Below are 17,378 nucleotides of genomic sequence, written 5' to 3'. Positions count from 1 at the left end.
AGCGATTATGACGTCACAATGTACCAGGTGACTGACCTCATGCTGCCCTTAAAGGGGCATGCTGAATTTGAATAAAAAGTCATTAACGACCCTCAACATGGTGGCTGTGTTTCTTCCACTGCTCATACGGCCACAATATCAAATTTTTTCTTAACTTAAACAGGACATAATATGAGAAAACCAGTGAAGATGATGGCTCTTTTAGGCGACAATATGGAGAAGGACAATCCATTGTGAAGGTACAAACTCCCTACGTCTAGTTCAGTAACCCCAAAAAGAGTAGTTGTTGGATTGGGTTATAGCTCCACCTAAAATACAGTTGAAAAGATAATAAAAAATCCTTTCCAATAGATTTCCAAGGATGGACAAGACCAAAACATACATGTCAATGTAGAAATATCAAATTTGCTTCACAAGTAGGGTTAATATATAAAAAAAGGATACAAGCCATCTTATCTTGGGACAAGTGAATATGATGCACCACTTTGAATTGGATTAATGAATTTCAGGCACATATTGAAGATGTATTCACCAGTTTAAAAATATTGTCCCATAGATCCTCTGATAAGGGTCTTGCAAGCTCCAATTCCCAAGCCTTTTTAATCTTATGAAGTGCTGGACACAATTTCAGTAATCCATCATATAATTCCAATTAATCCTTTCTGAGAAGGATTCAATTGAAAACTATTATCAACTAGATCAACATGATATAAAAATTGAAAGTCCAGTAATAAGTTATTTAAGTAATTTCTAATCTGTAAATATCTAAAATGTCTTTTTCTAGATGGTATCCTTTGTCATTATCTTTAATTGATCATATTAATGCAGTTAAAATGATAATAGTACCTAAAAAAATTATATTTATTTCAAGAAATTCAAAGGTTTCTTCCTTTGAAGAACAAAAATTCTAAAATTAGTAAATTTCATTTACAAAATTGAAAAAAAAGATGGAGGTATTTCCCTACCTTATTTTAGATTTTATTACTGGGCTGTTAGTACTCATTATCTAACTTTTAGGATTTTTTATTCTGACAAATTGGGTTGTCCATTATGGGCAGATTTAGAATTGAAATCTATATAGCAGTATTCAGTGGCCTCTTTATTGGGTACCTCTCTTGCATTTAGTTTTTCCAAGATCAATAAAAGATATACATAATCCAATATTTGAGCAAATATTATAAATCTGGTTCCAATTTGGGATATTTTTAATTTATAAAACTGTTTTATCTAGTGCTATCTCTCAATTTTTTTTCAACCATCAAGAATCATCAATCTTTCTCAATATGGAAAATCAAAGGTATTACTTCTTTTGCAAATTTATTTCAGGAAGATTGTTTAATGTACTTGAACAGCCGTCAATTAAATGTGACACCACTTTCAGGAAATTATGCATCTGTATTCCCAGGTCCCTCTGTTCTTCCGCAATCCTCAGTACCCTCATATTAACTGTGTATATTCTTTATTGATTTATCCTTCCAAAATACAACACCTCATTCTTGTCTGCATTAAATTCCATCTGCCATTTTTTAGTCCATTTTTACATCTGGTCCAGATTCCTCTGGAAGTTTTGAAAACCTTCTTCACTGTCTACAACTCCTCCAATCTTAATGTCATCTGCAAACTTGCTTAACCAATTTACCACCATCATCTCGATCATTCAAATAGATGACAAACAACAATTGTCCCAGCATGGATCCCTGAGACACACAAATAGTTACAGACCTCCAGACTGAGAAGCAATCATCCATCACTACTCTGTGGCTTCTCCCTTCTAGTCATTGTCGAATCCAGTTCACTACCTAGCATCTGAACCTTCCTGACTAACATCACAAATGGGACCTTGTCAAAGGCCTTGCTAAAGTCCAACTAGACAACATCCACAGCCTTTCTTTCATCAACTATTCTGGTAACCTCATCAAAAATCTCTACAAAGGTGCTTAAACATGACCTACCACACACACTAAGCCATGTTGATTATCCCTAATCAGTTTCTGGTTATCCAAATAATTGTATATCCAGTTTCATAGTACACCTTCCAATAATTTATCTACTACTGATGTCGGGCTCACCAGCCTATAATTGCCAGGGTTACATTTGGAGTCATTTTTAAACAATGGAACAACATGTGCTATCCTCCAATCCTCTGGCACCACACCCATGGCCAAGGACATTTTAAATATTTCTGCCAGAGTCCCTGTAATTTCTGAAGACTTTATTTAAAATTTTATAACATGAATACAATAGAGAATTACATTTAATTAAAAAAAAATTAAAATGGTATGATTACAATCTTTCTTTTCTTTGGCTTGGCTTCGCGGACGAAGATTTTTGGAGGGGGTAAAAGACCACGTCAGCAGCAGGCTCGTTTGTGGCTGACAAGTCCGATGCGGGACAGGCAGACACGGTTGCAGCGGCTGCAGGGGAAAATTGGTTGGTTGGGGTTGGGTGTTGGGTTTTTCCTCCTTTGCCTTTTGTCAGTGAGGTGGGCTCTGCGGTCTTCTTCAAAGGAGGTTGCTACCCGCCAAACTGTGAGGCGCCAAGATGCACGGTTTGAGGCGATATCAGCCCACTGGCGGTGGTCAATGTGGTAGGCACCAAGAGATTTCTTTAGGCAGTCCTTGTACCTTTTCTTTGGTGCACCTCTGTCACGGTGGTCAGTGGAGAGCTCGCCATATAACACGATCTTGGGAAGGCGATGGTCCTCCATTCTGGAGATGTGACCCACCCAGCGCAGCTGGATCTTCAGCAGCGTGGACTCGATGCTGTCGACCTCTGCCATCTCGAGTACTTCGACGTTAGGGATGAAAGCCCTCCAATGGATGTTGAGGATGAAAACTACACAAAATAACCCCCCCCCCCGTTAATTGTAACACAATATTAGTAATCTAACTTAAAATTAGTCCAGCCCTCCCCCCCAAAAATAAAGAGTGAAGAGTTAATAAAATTAACATTATATATAGAAAAAAACCCACTTACAAAAAAAGAGATAAAACTTAACCTAAAAAAAATTCTGACAACAAAAAAAATTTATCATTACTAAAATATCACGCTTAAACATATATTTAAATCAAACTTAAATGCATATAATTAGCAAACGGAGTCCACTTTAACTTATAAAAAGACATCCTATCCTAAATTGAAAAAGATATCCTTTCCATAGTCAAGCAAAATTTCATCTCCAAATACCACTTGTCTAAAGTTAATATATTTTTATCTTTCCAAGTAAGTGCTATACATTTCTTAGCCACGACTAAAGCTAAATAGATAAAGGAAATCTGATAATCCTCTAAACCTAAGTCAATTAATGATTGCATGTTCCCTAATAAAACTATATTGGGATCTAATACGATATTATATAAACTGTTAAAAATAGATTGAATACCTTTCCAAAACTGTTGCAATCGATCACAAAGCCAAACAGTATGCAAAAAAGTATTGGCTGTCTGACCACATCGAAAACAAGAATCCAACTTACTAAGACCAAATTTTTAAAATTTCTCCGGCGTTAAATATAGCTGATGAATAAAATTATAATTAATCATCGCTAGTCTAGCGTTAATTAATTTCCGAATACTATTCTGACAAATTTCCATCCAAGCTTCTTCAGCTATTTTATGTCCTAAATCTTTTTCCCATTTTAACTTATCTTTATCCCAATCTTTTTTACTATCAATTTCTTGTAAAATACAATACAAATCAGATATATATCCCTTTTTTGGTATTGAAAATACATATTCTTCAAAACTAGATTCAGGTAATAAAATCATATGTCGACCACATAACTGTTTTACAAAAGATCTTAATTGATAATATACAAATATAGAATTTCCACTAATACCACGTTTCCTTTGTAATTCGTCAAAGGAACAAAAACAACCCTCAGAAAAACAATCAGATAAATTTTTTATTCCCTTCTTTTCCCATTGTTTCAAAGTGGCATTGGAGACTGTAAAAGGAACAAGTTGATTATTATATAATAGCAATCTTCCAGAATATATATTTTTAAGTCCCAATTTTTTAAGTTTACTTGTCCATAAATTCAATAAATGTTTCAATATTGGCACATCGTAAGTTCGTAGTAAATTTTTATTCCATCGAAACAAAAACTCATGAGGAAATTTTTCTAAAATAACCGCCATTTCTATCTTGACCCAGGTCAACTAGGTGGGTCGTCCATATTCATTAATGCACTAAGAAATTTTAATTGAGCTGCTTCGTAATAATGCTGAAAATTCGGTAATCTTAAACCTCCAAATTGAAAATCCCACATCAATTTTCTCATTGCTACTCTCGGAAATTTTCCCTTCCATAAGAATTCTCTAATCGCTTTTTTTTTTAAAAAAGGAATTGATTGAAACAGATATTGTATTCTAGGAAAAATATTCATTTTTATGATATTAATCCTCCCTAGTAAACCCAAAGGTAGATCCCTCCACCTAATCAAATCTAATCCTTTTTATTAAAGGAAGATAATTAATTGAGTATAATTCTTGAAATTTCATATTAACATTAATTCCTAAATATTTAATTTGTGTAGTCCACTTCAAATTTGTAATATTTTTTATACACTGAATAATCATCTTTACAAATTGGCAAAATTTCACTTTTAGCCCAATTTACTTTATAACCAGATAATTGGCCATAATTCTTGAATTGCAGGTAAAGAAGTATCCAGATCCACCAAATATAATAAAACATCATCAGCAAATAAATTAATCTTGTATTCCTCATTCAGAACTCTCATACCTTTAACATTTTCATTTTGACGTATTAATTGTGCTAAAGGTTCAATAACTATAGCAAATAAAGCAGGTGACAACGGACATCCTTGTCTAGTAGATCTTGTTAAACTAAAAGGTTCTGAAATTTGGCCATTAACAGCAATTCTAGCCTTCGGGCTATTATATAAAGCCTTTATCAATTCAATAAATCAAGAACCAAAACTAAATTTCTCAAGTTCTTTGAACTGAAACTTCCATTCCACTCTATCAAAAGCCTTTTCTGCATCCAATGAAACCACTATTGGATAATTCAACTGAAATTTAGATTTATTTATCAAGTTATTAACCGTAAAATATTATCTGATGCACACCTATTTTTTATAAATCCCATTTGATCACCATGTATAATTTTAGGCAGATATTGAGCTAATCTATTAGCCATAATTTTAGCTACAATTTTATAATCTACATTTAACAATGATATTGGTCTATAAGAAGAAACCTGTAAAGGGTCTTTATCTTTTTTTGGTATAACCGTAATTATTGCATTAGAACAAGACTCAGGTAATTGAAAAGTATTACAAGTTTGTTGTAATACATCCTTATAAATAGAAGATACATCAGCATAAAAAAAACTTTATAAAACTCTATAGAAAACCCATCTTCACCAGGTGCCTTTCCATTCGGCATATCTCTTATTGCCATTTCTATTTCATTGTCTGTAAAAGGTTTATCTAACTCTTGTCTATCTTCTTGATTCAATTGTGGCAAGTTAATATTTTTCAAGAAAGGATCTATTGTGTCTCCAGTTACATCTTTATATTCTGAAGTATACAATTGTTTATAGAAATTACAAAATTCCTCATTAATCTCCTTTTGATTAAAAGTAATACCTGATTTCTTTTTAATCACTGGTACAATCCTAGATAATTGTTCCTTTTTTAATTGCCATGACAAAACTTTATGAGCTTTCTCACCCCATTCATAAAACTTATGCTTAGTTCGATTCATTAAACATTCAAACCAATATGTTTGTAATTCATTATATTTAAATTTTAAATTAGTTAACTGATTCTTTTGCATTTCGGTAGCATGTTTTTGAAATTCTTTTTCAGTAGCAGTTATCTTTTTCTCTAAGTCTTCAATCTCTAATTCTCTCCTTCTTTACTTTAGAGGCATAACTGATAATTTGGCCTCGCAAAAAAGCTTTCATTGCATCCCATAAAACAAAATGACTAGAAACAGAATTACAGTTAATACCAATAAAAATTTCAATTTGCTGTTTTAAAAAACTAATAAATTCTGGTTTTTGCAATAGCATAGTATTAAATCTCCATCTTGAAGCTTTCTGAACATCTTGTGAACTCAAATATTCTAATAATAGTAATGAATGATCCGAAACCAATCTAGCCTTATACTCCACAGATGTAACCCTATCCTGCAAATGAGCTGATATTAAAAAAATAATCAATTCTAGAAAAAGAATTATGTCGCGAGGAATAAAAAGAAAAATCTTTCTCTATACGATTAACTCTTCGCCAAATATCAATTAAATTCAAATCTGCCATCATATTAGTCACTTGAATTGCTATCTTAGACTTCTTAATTACTCTTGGGTACTTATCCAATAAAGGCTCCAATACCACATTCAAATCTCCCCCAATCGCCACATTAGAGTTCGATTGTCCAAGTAATAAAGACATATCCACAACAAAAACTGTATCTTCAACATTTGGAGCATAAACATCAAGCAAAGTCCATGCTTCATTAAAGATTGTACAATTTAATTTTAATAATTTTCCACCATTTTTCTCCATTCTGTAACTGGAATGGTAGATTCTTATGTACCAAAATTGCCACCTTTTGCCTTAGAATTAAACGAAGAATAAAAAACTTGCCCAACCCATTCATGTTTGAGTTTCAAATGCTCCTTATCTGTTAAATGAGTTTCCTGTAAAAAAGCAACATCAACTTTTATTTTTTTAAAATAAGCACGTACCTTCTTACGCTTAATAGGATTATTTAAACCCTGAACATTAAGAGAAGCAAACTTTAATTTAGACATTTCTTACACTCAATAAAACACAACAACAAAAAACAAAAAAAAGGAAAAATAAGAGAAAAAAAAGAAACCCCCCCCAAAAAAAAGGAAAAAAAAGAAAAAAAACCATATATATAAAAATTTAATTATTTAAAAAAAGATTTAAAAAAAAAGGCTTCACTCCCTAACCCAAAAATTAGAAAGAAAAAAAAAACAGGTCGGAGGTCACAATTACCTCCTCCTGTTTAAACCACCTAATGCGGTAACTCCCCCAAAATATTGGGTGTGAGATAACTCACACGCAGCTGATGACTTCTGGGAATTAGTCCCTACCCAGTTCCCTCTCCCAACTCCCATCACTATTTGAAACCTTCTCAACAAAAAAAATTTTTTTTTTTTTTTTAAATTTTTTTTAATATAAACGGTGCCATTGCAACCACCGTTTCTTCTAGAAATCGGATTCCCATCTTGTAGCTCTGCCCTCCTTGGAGACCGTGGAGGACTATGTCGTTCCTGGAATTGTGTAATTGGCAAGGACTGAGCAAAATCCATAGCTTCTTTAGGATTGTCAAAGAACTTTGGTTGATATCCATCCTGAAAATTCTTCAGTACTGCAGGGTACCTAAATGTTGCCTTATATCCTTTTTTCCACAGCAATTCTTTCACAGAATTAAATTCACGTCGTTGAAACATAATTTCCTGACTCAAATCCGGATAGAAGAAAACATGATTACTCTGAACCATCAAAGGAGATCTATTTTGCTGTGCATTTCTGATAGCCATACGTAAAATAGTCTCTCTATCACAGTAATTTAAACAGCGAACCAGAACAGGTCTTGGATTCTGTCCTGAAAAAGGTCTCCTTCTCAAAGCTCTATGAGCCCGTTCCAATATTAAACCTTCAGGAAACTTATCTTGTCCCAACACTTGTGGAATCCATTCAGTGAAAAATTTTCTTGGATCTGGCCCTTCTATACCTTCTGGCAAACCAACAATTTTCACATTATTCCATCTGGATTGATTCTCCAAATAATCAACCTTTTTTGCTAGATTTTTACTCTGAATCTGTAACGTTTCAATTGTTTTATTCACATCTTGCAATTAATCTTGTACATCAGATAATCCTTGATCACACATCTCAAGTCTTTCAATAGTTTCAAATTTAAAAGCTCCATAATCAGCCATCTGTTGAGTATTAACATCCACCAATGCATAATCTTAGAAGTAAGATTGTTCATTGAATCACCTAAGTGCATCATTGAAGAATATATCTTATGTTCAAGACTCTTGAAAAGTATATCAGCATAAGTGGATTCAGACATAGTGGGATCCTGCTGTTCTTGTGGAATCAAAGGAACTTCTATCCCTTCCTTTAATTTAGTAGCATTTTTTGCAGTCTGGCTCCATGTAAAAACCCCTGCCACAGACCCCCCCAGAAATGTCAGGAGGCTGATGGTCAGGATTACCTTTAAGCCAAATCTCATTAAAAAACTTCGTTACATCAGTATCTGGAAGAGCCATTGTAACTGGTGGTGCACTTCGCAGCGCCACCGCTATAGCAGTCGAATGACAGCTCTTTAACTCTCCAGCTGGTGGCGCCCCAGCTGATTCAGGTGTCAAAGTCTCCAGCACTCACAGTGGACGTTGTGTGAACTACACGCACCCGGCCAGCCCTTTGTTCTAAAGGCTGCCGAGTGCCATCTTCAGAGAGCCCTACCGGTACAGAGCGGAGCTCCAGTGCCGAATCCTGCGCTTCTTCTCCTGGATCTATTCCCTGCTGAGTCCTGGCTTTTTGTAAACAGGTAGGCTCAGATAATTTCAGAAAATGTAATTTTTTAACAATCTGTTGATGTTTCCTTTTACTTTTTTTTAAGCAAATGTACCACTAGGTACAACACCTCATACTATTTATAAACTTTTTAAAAAGTTTTAACGGGCACTTAAAGACAAAACAATAAGTCAGAGTCAGGAGAGGACTGGAAGGCACGACTGTTCCTTACGCCATCTTGCCATGCCCCGTCCCTGTAATTTCTGTATTAGCCTCCCTCAAGGTCTGAGGGAATATCTTGTGTTGTCCTGGGGATTTATCCAGCTTTATTTGAATTAAGACAGCAAGCATTTCCTCCTCTAATCTGTTTTAAGTTCCATGACATCACTTGTTTTCCTTTCTTCTCATGACTCTTCCTGTTTCCTGAGGGAATATTGATTAAAAAAAACATTCAAGATCTCCCTCATGTCTTTTGGCTTCATATATTGACCACTCTGATCTTCAAAGGGACCAATTTTTCCTTACTATTGTTTGCTATGAATAGACCTGTGGAAACCCTTAGGATTTTCCTTCACATTATCTGCCAAGCAACCTAGTGTGTTTTAAAAAAAATCCTTCCTGATTTATTTCTTAAGGTTTTTCTTGCATTTTGTATGCACCTCAATTTGGTCTACATTACCTATACCTACTTTACACCTCTCTTCTTCTGAACCAGATTTTCAATATCCCTCAAAAAAAAAAAAAAAAAGTTTCCCTATGCCTGCTAACCTTGCCTTTAATCCCGACAGGAACATAGAAATTCTGTACTTTAAAATTTCACTTTTGAAGGTTTTCTATCTACTTTGCACAACTTTGCCTGAAAACAACATATCCCAATTGATGCATTCTAGATCCTTTTTCATTTCCTCAAAATTGTGCTTTCTCCAATTTAGAATTTCAACCTAAGCCCCAGACCTATGTTCCTCCATAATAATAGCATTATGATCACTGGACCGAAAATGTTTCCTACCCTTACTTCTGTCACCTGTCCAGTCTGGTTTCCTAAAAGGAGATCAAGTATTACACTCTCTCTCTAGTTGGTACCTCCATATATTGATTTAGAAAACTTTCCTGAACCCATCTGACAAACTCCAAGCCATGGCAGCCCTTTTACATTATGCGAGTCCCAGTCAATACAGGTACACGATCCTTTATCCAGACATCTAAAGTCCGGAAAGTTCCAAAATCAAGTAAGTGGGAAGAGAGGTGGCCAGGCAGCCGCTGCTTGGGGGAGGTGGCTGGAAGGAGGTGGGGGTGGATATGGCAGCACAATTTGGGTGGGCTTTCCGAAATCTGGAAAACTCCAAAATTCAGAACACACTGTCCCCCAAGGGTTCTGGTTAAAGGATCATGTTCCTGTATGTGGAAAATTTAAATCCCCTACTATCTCAACCTTGTGTTTCCTGCAGCTGCCTGCTATCTCTCTACATATTTGCTCCTCCAATTCTCATTGACTATTGGGTATTCTATAATATGACCCTATGAGTGTGGTTATACCTTTCCTGTTCCTCAGCTCCACCCATATAGCCAGAGCACAGCTGTGATATTTTCCCTGAACAGCCATGCCACTCCTTTGCTTTAATTCCCTCCCCTCCCACCCCGTTCTAACGTGTCTAAAACAATAGAAGCCTGGAACATTGAACTACCAGACTTGCCCCTCCTGCAACCTTTTCACTCCATGCCACAATGTCATAATTCCACGTGCCAATCCATGCTCTAAACTCAACTGTCTTTCCTACAATACTACTTGCATTGAAATAGATGTACTTTAGAAAAATTCCATCACATTCAATACATGATTGAATGCAATTTTCTCATTTTTTTTTCCTCCTCTACTCCTCTATCTGATCGGTCACTCTGATTCCCATCCCCCAGCAAAGCAAATACAAATCCACTGGAAAAGCACTAGCAAACCTTCCCGCAAGGGTATTTGTACCCCTCCTATTGAGATGCAAACTGTCCCATCGGAACAAGTCCCATCTTCCCTGAAAGAGAGCCCAATGATCCAGAAACCTGAAGCTCTCCCTCCTGCACCATGACTTTAGCCATTTTAATGTTAAATCTTAATGTAAATCTGCATTATCCTCCCATTTCTAACATTACTAGCAAGTGGCATGGGTAGCAATTCTAAGATCATAACACTGGAGGTCCTGTCCTTCAACCTAGAACCTAACTCCCTGATCTATCTTTGCAGGACCTCCTCACACTTCCTACCCATATCATTGGTCCCAATATGAACCATGATCTGGCTGTTCACCCTCCCTCCTGAGAATGCCGTGAACTTTGATCAAAGACATCTCAGACCTTGGAACCAGGAAGGTAACATATCATTGGGTTACTTGATCTCTTCTGCAGAACCTCTTATCGGTTCCCCCAACTATGGAATCCCCTATCACATTCTGATAGGTCTATCAATTAACAGTAGCCCTTCTAAGATAAATGAATAGAGTATCACAAATGAAAATGAATAAATGGCTAAGGTGTTCAATGTTAATTCATGTCAGTTTACAGCTTAAGAAAATAATAAACATGACATCAAGGAAATTAGTAGGAAGTCAAGGACTGGAACTCAATGGTAATGCAGCAAGGAACAGTTATTGAAAAAAAATGCTCCAAATATTGACAATCCAAAAGACCAGGAGATTTCCACCCCAGAGTAAAAGAACTAAGAGAGGAAATGGCAGATTTTTTTTTCCATACTTTTATAAAGCTCTCTTCAGTCAAGATATATACCTTGAGATGACAAACATCTGATGTGGGGGAGATGTAAATTATATACAAGAAGTTATAAAAAGTTGAGATGAGGCAAAATTGGTTCAGCTGGAAGATGGGAAACCTTTGGAATTCTCTACTACTGAAACTGGTGGAGGCTAAGAAATAGAATACATTTATGATCGTACATTTCTTTACATAAAATGTTATTGGGAGAGAATAAGACCACAGTTGAGGGAGAATGAGCCATGATTGTATTGATTTGTGGATCAGGCTAAAAAGGTTAGTAGAATATTCTTGCTCCCATTTTTCTAGTTTATGTGTTTTCTAAATTTAGAAAACACAGCCACATCTTTCACTCTTTACCCCTATCTGCTTTCTGCAAGGATAAATCTCTCCAAGATTTCCTGGTCTCCTCTTCCTTCACTACCCATCCTTCCACCCTTTCAAGCACTTCCTGTTGTAACTGCACAAAGTGGAAAGCTTGTCCCTACAACTCCTTCCTCACCAATATCTCTGGTCACAAACAGATCTTCAAGGTGATGCAGGGCTTTAGATGCACATTGTTCTAACCCTCCTCTACATCCATGAAACCAAACACAGATTGGGTGACTCCCTCACTCAACAATCTATTTTTAGGTCTAAACTTGATCTTTCTGCGGACAACCATTTCAACTCCTTTAATCATTCCTAAAGTGACAAGTCTACCCTCGACCTCATCTTTTATCAGGATGAAGCCAAATGTAAACTTGAGAAACAACATTATATTTCTCTTGGGCAGCCTTAAGCTTAGCGAAATTATTTTATTTAACCCCACCCCCATCTAATTTCAAAAAATGGTGGTGCTGCGGGAGATGCAGATCTCAGAAAGAAGGGAGTTAGAGAGAGTGCTCCTCCATAGTTGTTACACTGAGAGGCTACTGGGGTTTCTTTTTTTAAAAAAATGGGCAAAACGATGGAGATCCGTACACATGATGGCAGTGCATCACAATGGTTGTAGGCTTCGGTGGATCAGTGGATTGGGGTAGGTACCAGAGCTTGAGAACATCACCAACCCCACCCCTGGCTGAGAAGGAGAAGCTTAGGAGGGAAGGTGACCACAAAAGCAAGGGTCTCTGCAGCTGAAGATCTCACACCAGGATGTGGGGTGCTCAAGAATGGCTCATGAGAACCAGATATCATGATTCTTAAGATGATGATGGTGAGTAGGGTGGGACTTGAGGATTGACAACTTCCTGATCATATTGGAGGTTCAGAACGAGGAATGAACTAGTTCACTGCTGGAACAAATGAATGGCCATGCAATTGCAGAGGTGGGAGGAGCACAGGAGCTGAATCCATGAAGGACTCTCTTTTGCTTTGCATTCTCATATCCATGAAGGCACACCATTCATTCTGCCTCTATGTGCCTATAGAGCAAGCAAGTTGACAAATTTTGTACATGTACAAGACAATGAAAGAATCTTAATTCTCTCTTCTTTACCTACTCCCATTTAAACAAAAATGCTACCTCAATTATCTCGCCATCTCTCACCCATCAACTCTGGGCCCTCCCCCACCCCCCAGCTTCTTTCCCTCTTTATATCTCCTCCTTCCCTCTGGTCTTGATCAAACGTGAACTAACACTCTTTACCTATCTGACCTGCTGAGTTCCTCCAGCAATTCTTTGTCTGCTCCAGTCTAGCACCTGCAGCTTTTTATCTTTCTCTAGTTGCAGAAGATCTTAGTGTTTGTATCTAAAATTCTTGGAGGTCAATAATGAAGACTTTTTTGCAATTAAAAGAGAAAACCACAATATGCCTCTGTTCTGTGCCCATGAGATATTTTTCTGTTTATTTCAATCTGAACTTTAACATGTACAAAATAGAAAAGACCATTTCCAATTAAGCTAATTAATTTAACAGACCGTACAGTTGCCACAATAGATTCTACTCAGCTCATTTATTTTTTTTTAGTAAAAATGGTTAAATTACATTAAATCTCTAAAAATATACTCTGATATATTCAGCATTGGTATTAACCTCAAAAGTACATTTTGTACTTTGCATAGACTGCCCACTAATTAACCATTCACATGGTCTAACATTTGTTTCCCTCTCACCCACAAGATAAGTTGGGACAGAAATAAAGGCTGAATCCACTCTAATTAGAGGAAGACGCTTCAGAAGGCCCAGGAAATCATTGTCTCTGCTCTGTCACAGTTTGTATTGCAACAAGGGTTTCATTTTATGCACCTTGTGCACTTGTTCATGCTACACGACATTTTGTCAGTGGAGCTCAGCAATAATCCTTTATTCCTTTCTGGAGAATCAGACTCCTCAACTGACAGACGACTAAAGAATGGAAGCATCACCACTTGTTAAAAATAAAAAGTGCAAATGCTGGACAGCAAAAGCCATCAATTGAGAGAATGGCACATTGGTTTGACACAAACCCAAGCAGAGAATAAAATGAAAGCCTTGTTACGACATGAAATATGAAAGGGCAGAGTATTGATTTCCTGAGAGAATGATTCCTATGCCTTTCAAAGAACCTTGCTGTAAGTGGCAGTCTAGATCGCAAGATACATGCTGTTTCGTGAACCTTCTCAGAATACTGGGCACTGCCTTGCATTATGTACTACCTCTGTTGACGAGGGAATGGAATTCCCCGCTGTTTGTTAAACACCAGAGTTAACAAGCAGTGTCTGTAAAGTGCTACAGATGTAGTTAATTGTAGACCACAGAAAAGTCAACACTTCTTGAGAGCTCTCCTGCTTACTGGGCCCAGGGAGAGAGGCAAAAGTAGTGGGGGCATGACTGTTGATTAGAGATAGTGTCACAGTTGCAGAACAGGTGGATGTCATGGAGGGATGGTCTACGAAGTCTCTGTGGGTGAAGTTAGGAACAGGAAGGGGTCAATAACTTTACTGGGTATTTTGTTATAGGCACCCAATAGTAATGGGGATATTGAGGAGCAGAAAGTGAAACAGATCCTGGAAAGGTGTAATAATAAGAGTTGTCATGAGGGGAGATATTAATTTCCCAAATATCAATTGGCATCTCCCTAAAGCAAGGCATTTAGATTGGATGGAGTTTGTTAGGAGTATTCAGAAAGGTTTCTTGACACAATATGTAGATAAGCCTACAAGAGGAAAGACTGTACTAGGTTTGGTATTGGGAAATGAACTTGATCAGGTGTCAGATCTCTCAGTGGGAGAGCATTGTGGAGATCATGAGCATAATTCTATCTCCTTTTCAATAGGATTGGAGAGAGATAGGAACAAACAAGTCAGAAAAGCATTCAATTGGACTAAGCGGAATTATGAGGCTATTAGTCAAGAAATTGGAAGCTTAAATTGGGAACATGTTCTCACATAAAAGTACAGGAGAAATGTGACAAATATTAAGGGGATATTTGTGTGCTGTACTCCACCAGCGTTGTCTCCGCTCCATCCTCAACATCCATTGGAGCGCTCACACCCCTAACGTCGAGGTACTCGAGATGGCAGAGGTCGACAGCATCGCGTCCACGCTGCTGAAGATCCAGCTGCGCTGGATGGGTCACGTCTCCAGAATGGAGGACCATCGCCTTCCCAAGATCGTATTATATGGCGAGCTCTCCACTGGCCACCGTGACAGAGGTGCACCAAAGAAAAGGTACAAGGACTGCCTAAAGAAATCTCTTGGTGCCTGCCACATTGACCACCGCCAGTGGGCTGATAACGCCTCAAACCGTGCATCTTGGCGCCTCACAGTTTGGCGGGCAGCAGCCTCCTTTGAAGAAGACCGCAGAGCCCACCTCACTGACAAAAGGCAAAGGAGGAAAAACCCAACACCCAACCCCAACCAACCAATTTTCCCTTGCAACCGCTGCAATCGTGTCTGCCTGTCCCGCATCGGACTGGTCAGCCACAAACGAGCCTGCAGCTGACGTGGACTTTTTACCCCCTCCATAAATCTTCGTCCGCGAAGCCAAGCCAAAGAAGAAGACTGCATGGGTATGTTCCAATAAGACTGGGAAGTCATGGTAAGGTACTGGAAATGAGATGTACAAAGATTGTAATACATCTAGAACAAGAAGAAAAGCTTACAAAAGATATAGAGAGCTAGGTAATGTTAAAGATCTAGGGGATTAGAAGGCTAACAGGAAGAAGCTTAAAAAGGAAATTAGGAGAGCCAGAAGGGGCCATGAGAAAGTATTGGTGGGCAGGATTAAGGAAACCCCCAAAGTATTCTACAAGTATGTGAAGAACAAAATGTGAAAGAATATCACCCATCAAGCATGACAGTGGGAAAATGTGTATGGAAACAGAGGAAATAGCAGAATCAGATTTTATGGTCATGAACAAGTCATGAAATTTGATTCTCTGAAAGCAGAGGTACTTAATGAATACTTCAGTATTCACTATGGAAGAGAATCTTGGTGATTGTAGATGACTTGCTGCAGACTGAAAAGCTCGAGCATGTAGATGTTAAGAGGGAGGATATGCTGGAGCTTTTGGAAAGCATCAAGTTGTACAAGTTGCTGGGATCAGATGAGATCTTCCCCAGGCTACTGAGGAAGGCGATGATCATTGAATTATCAATGGGGACGGGAGAGGTTCCAGAGGATTGGAGGGTTGCCAATTTTGTTCCTTTATTCAAGAAAGGGAGTAGAGATAGCCCAGGAAATTATAGACCAGTGAATCTTACTTCAGTGATTAGTAAGTTGATGAAGAAGATCCTGAGAGGCAGGATCTATGAATATTTGGAGATGTACGATAGGAATAGTCAGCATGGCTTTATCATGCCTTACAAGCCTGATTGAATTCTTCAAAGATCTGACAAAACGCATTGATGCAAGAAGAGCCATTGATGTAGTGTATATAGTGTTCAACAAGGCATTTGATAAGGTTCCACATGCAAGGCTTATTGAGAAAGTAAGGAGGCATGGTATCGAAGGGGAAAATACTTTGTAGATGCAGAACTGGCTTGCCCACAGAAGGCAAAGAGTGGTTATAGATGGGTCATATTCCGCATGGAGGTTGGTGAACAGTAGTGTTACTCTTGGATCTGTTCTGTGACCCTTACTCTTCATGACTTTTATAAATTATCTGGATGAGGAAGTGGAGGTTAGTAAGTTTGCTGATTACACAAAGCTTGGAGGTGTTGATGATAGAGTGGCAGGCTGTCAGAGATTACAGTGGGACACAGATAGGATGCAAAACTGGGCTGAGAAGTGGCAGATGGAGTTGAACTCAGATAAGTGAAGTAGTTCATTTTGGTATGTCAAATATGATGCCAGAATATAATGTTAATAGTAAGACTCTTGGCAGTGTGGAGGATCAGAGGGATCATGGAGTCAGAGTCTATAGGATGCTCAAGACAACTGCACGGGTTGACTCTGTGGTTAAGAAGGTATATGGTGTATTAGCCTTCATTAATCGTGGAATTCAATTTAGAAGCAGAGAGGTAACATTGCAGCTATAGAGGACCTTGGTCAGACCCCACTTGGGGTGCTGTGCTCAGTTCTGGTCTCCTTATTAACAGACAGATGTGGAAGCCATAGAAAGGGTGCAGAGAAGGTTTATAAGGATGTTACCTGGATTGGGAAACATGCCTTATGAAAACACGCTGAGTGAACTCCGCCTTCTCTCCTTGAGCAGACAGAAAATGAGAGGTGATCTGATAGAGGTGTAAAAGATGATGAGAGGCATTGATTGTGTAGATAGTCAGAAGTTCCCCTCCCCAAGGCTGAAATGGTTGCCACAAGAGGACACAGGTTTTAGGTGCTGGGGAGTAGGTACAGAAGAAATGTCAGGGGTAAGTTTTTTTTTGTACACAGTGTGGTGAGTGCATGGAATGGGCTGCTGGCAACAGTGGTGGAGGTGGATACGATAGGGTCTTTTAAGAGACTTTTGGATAGTACATGGAGCTTAGAAAAATAGAGGGCTATGGGTAAGCTGAGTAATTTCTAAGGTAGGGACATGTTCAGCACAACTTTGTGGGCTGAAGGACTTGTATTATGCTGCAGGTTTTCTATGTTTCTAACTGCATTCATGTCAAAATGCTGTGTAATACACAGAGCCAAGTTGTTTCAAAATTAATAATCAGACTGAAGATTTTCAATCTTACCT

At 37.9% G+C, this 17,378-nt stretch overlaps 1 long non-coding RNA gene across 6 annotated transcripts in view; it reads left to right on the top strand.

Moving 5' to 3' along the window:
* Window positions 1-84: 84 nt before the first annotated feature.
* Window positions 85-17,378, top strand: part of LOC138739238 (uncharacterized) — a 46,317-nt gene continuing 29,023 nt past the window's right edge. For 4 of the 6 annotated variants that reach the window (XR_011342115.1, XR_011342110.1, XR_011342113.1 and 1 more), the window contains exons 1-3: window positions 85-239; window positions 8,352-8,564; window positions 10,764-10,888. This is a non-coding gene — a long non-coding RNA (uncharacterized lncRNA). The remainder of the gene's footprint in view (window positions 240-8,351; window positions 8,565-10,763; window positions 10,889-17,378) is intronic. The other 2 variants (XR_011342111.1, XR_011342114.1) reach the window with 2 other exon arrangements.

The sequence above is a fragment of the Narcine bancroftii genome, chromosome 7, assembly GCF_036971445.1.
Source record: "Narcine bancroftii isolate sNarBan1 chromosome 7, sNarBan1.hap1, whole genome shotgun sequence".
Lineage (NCBI taxonomy): Eukaryota > Metazoa > Chordata > Chondrichthyes > Torpediniformes > Narcinidae > Narcine > Narcine bancroftii.
The sequence above is the reverse complement of the archived record's forward strand: the minus strand, read 5'-3'. Positions and strand labels throughout refer to the sequence as shown.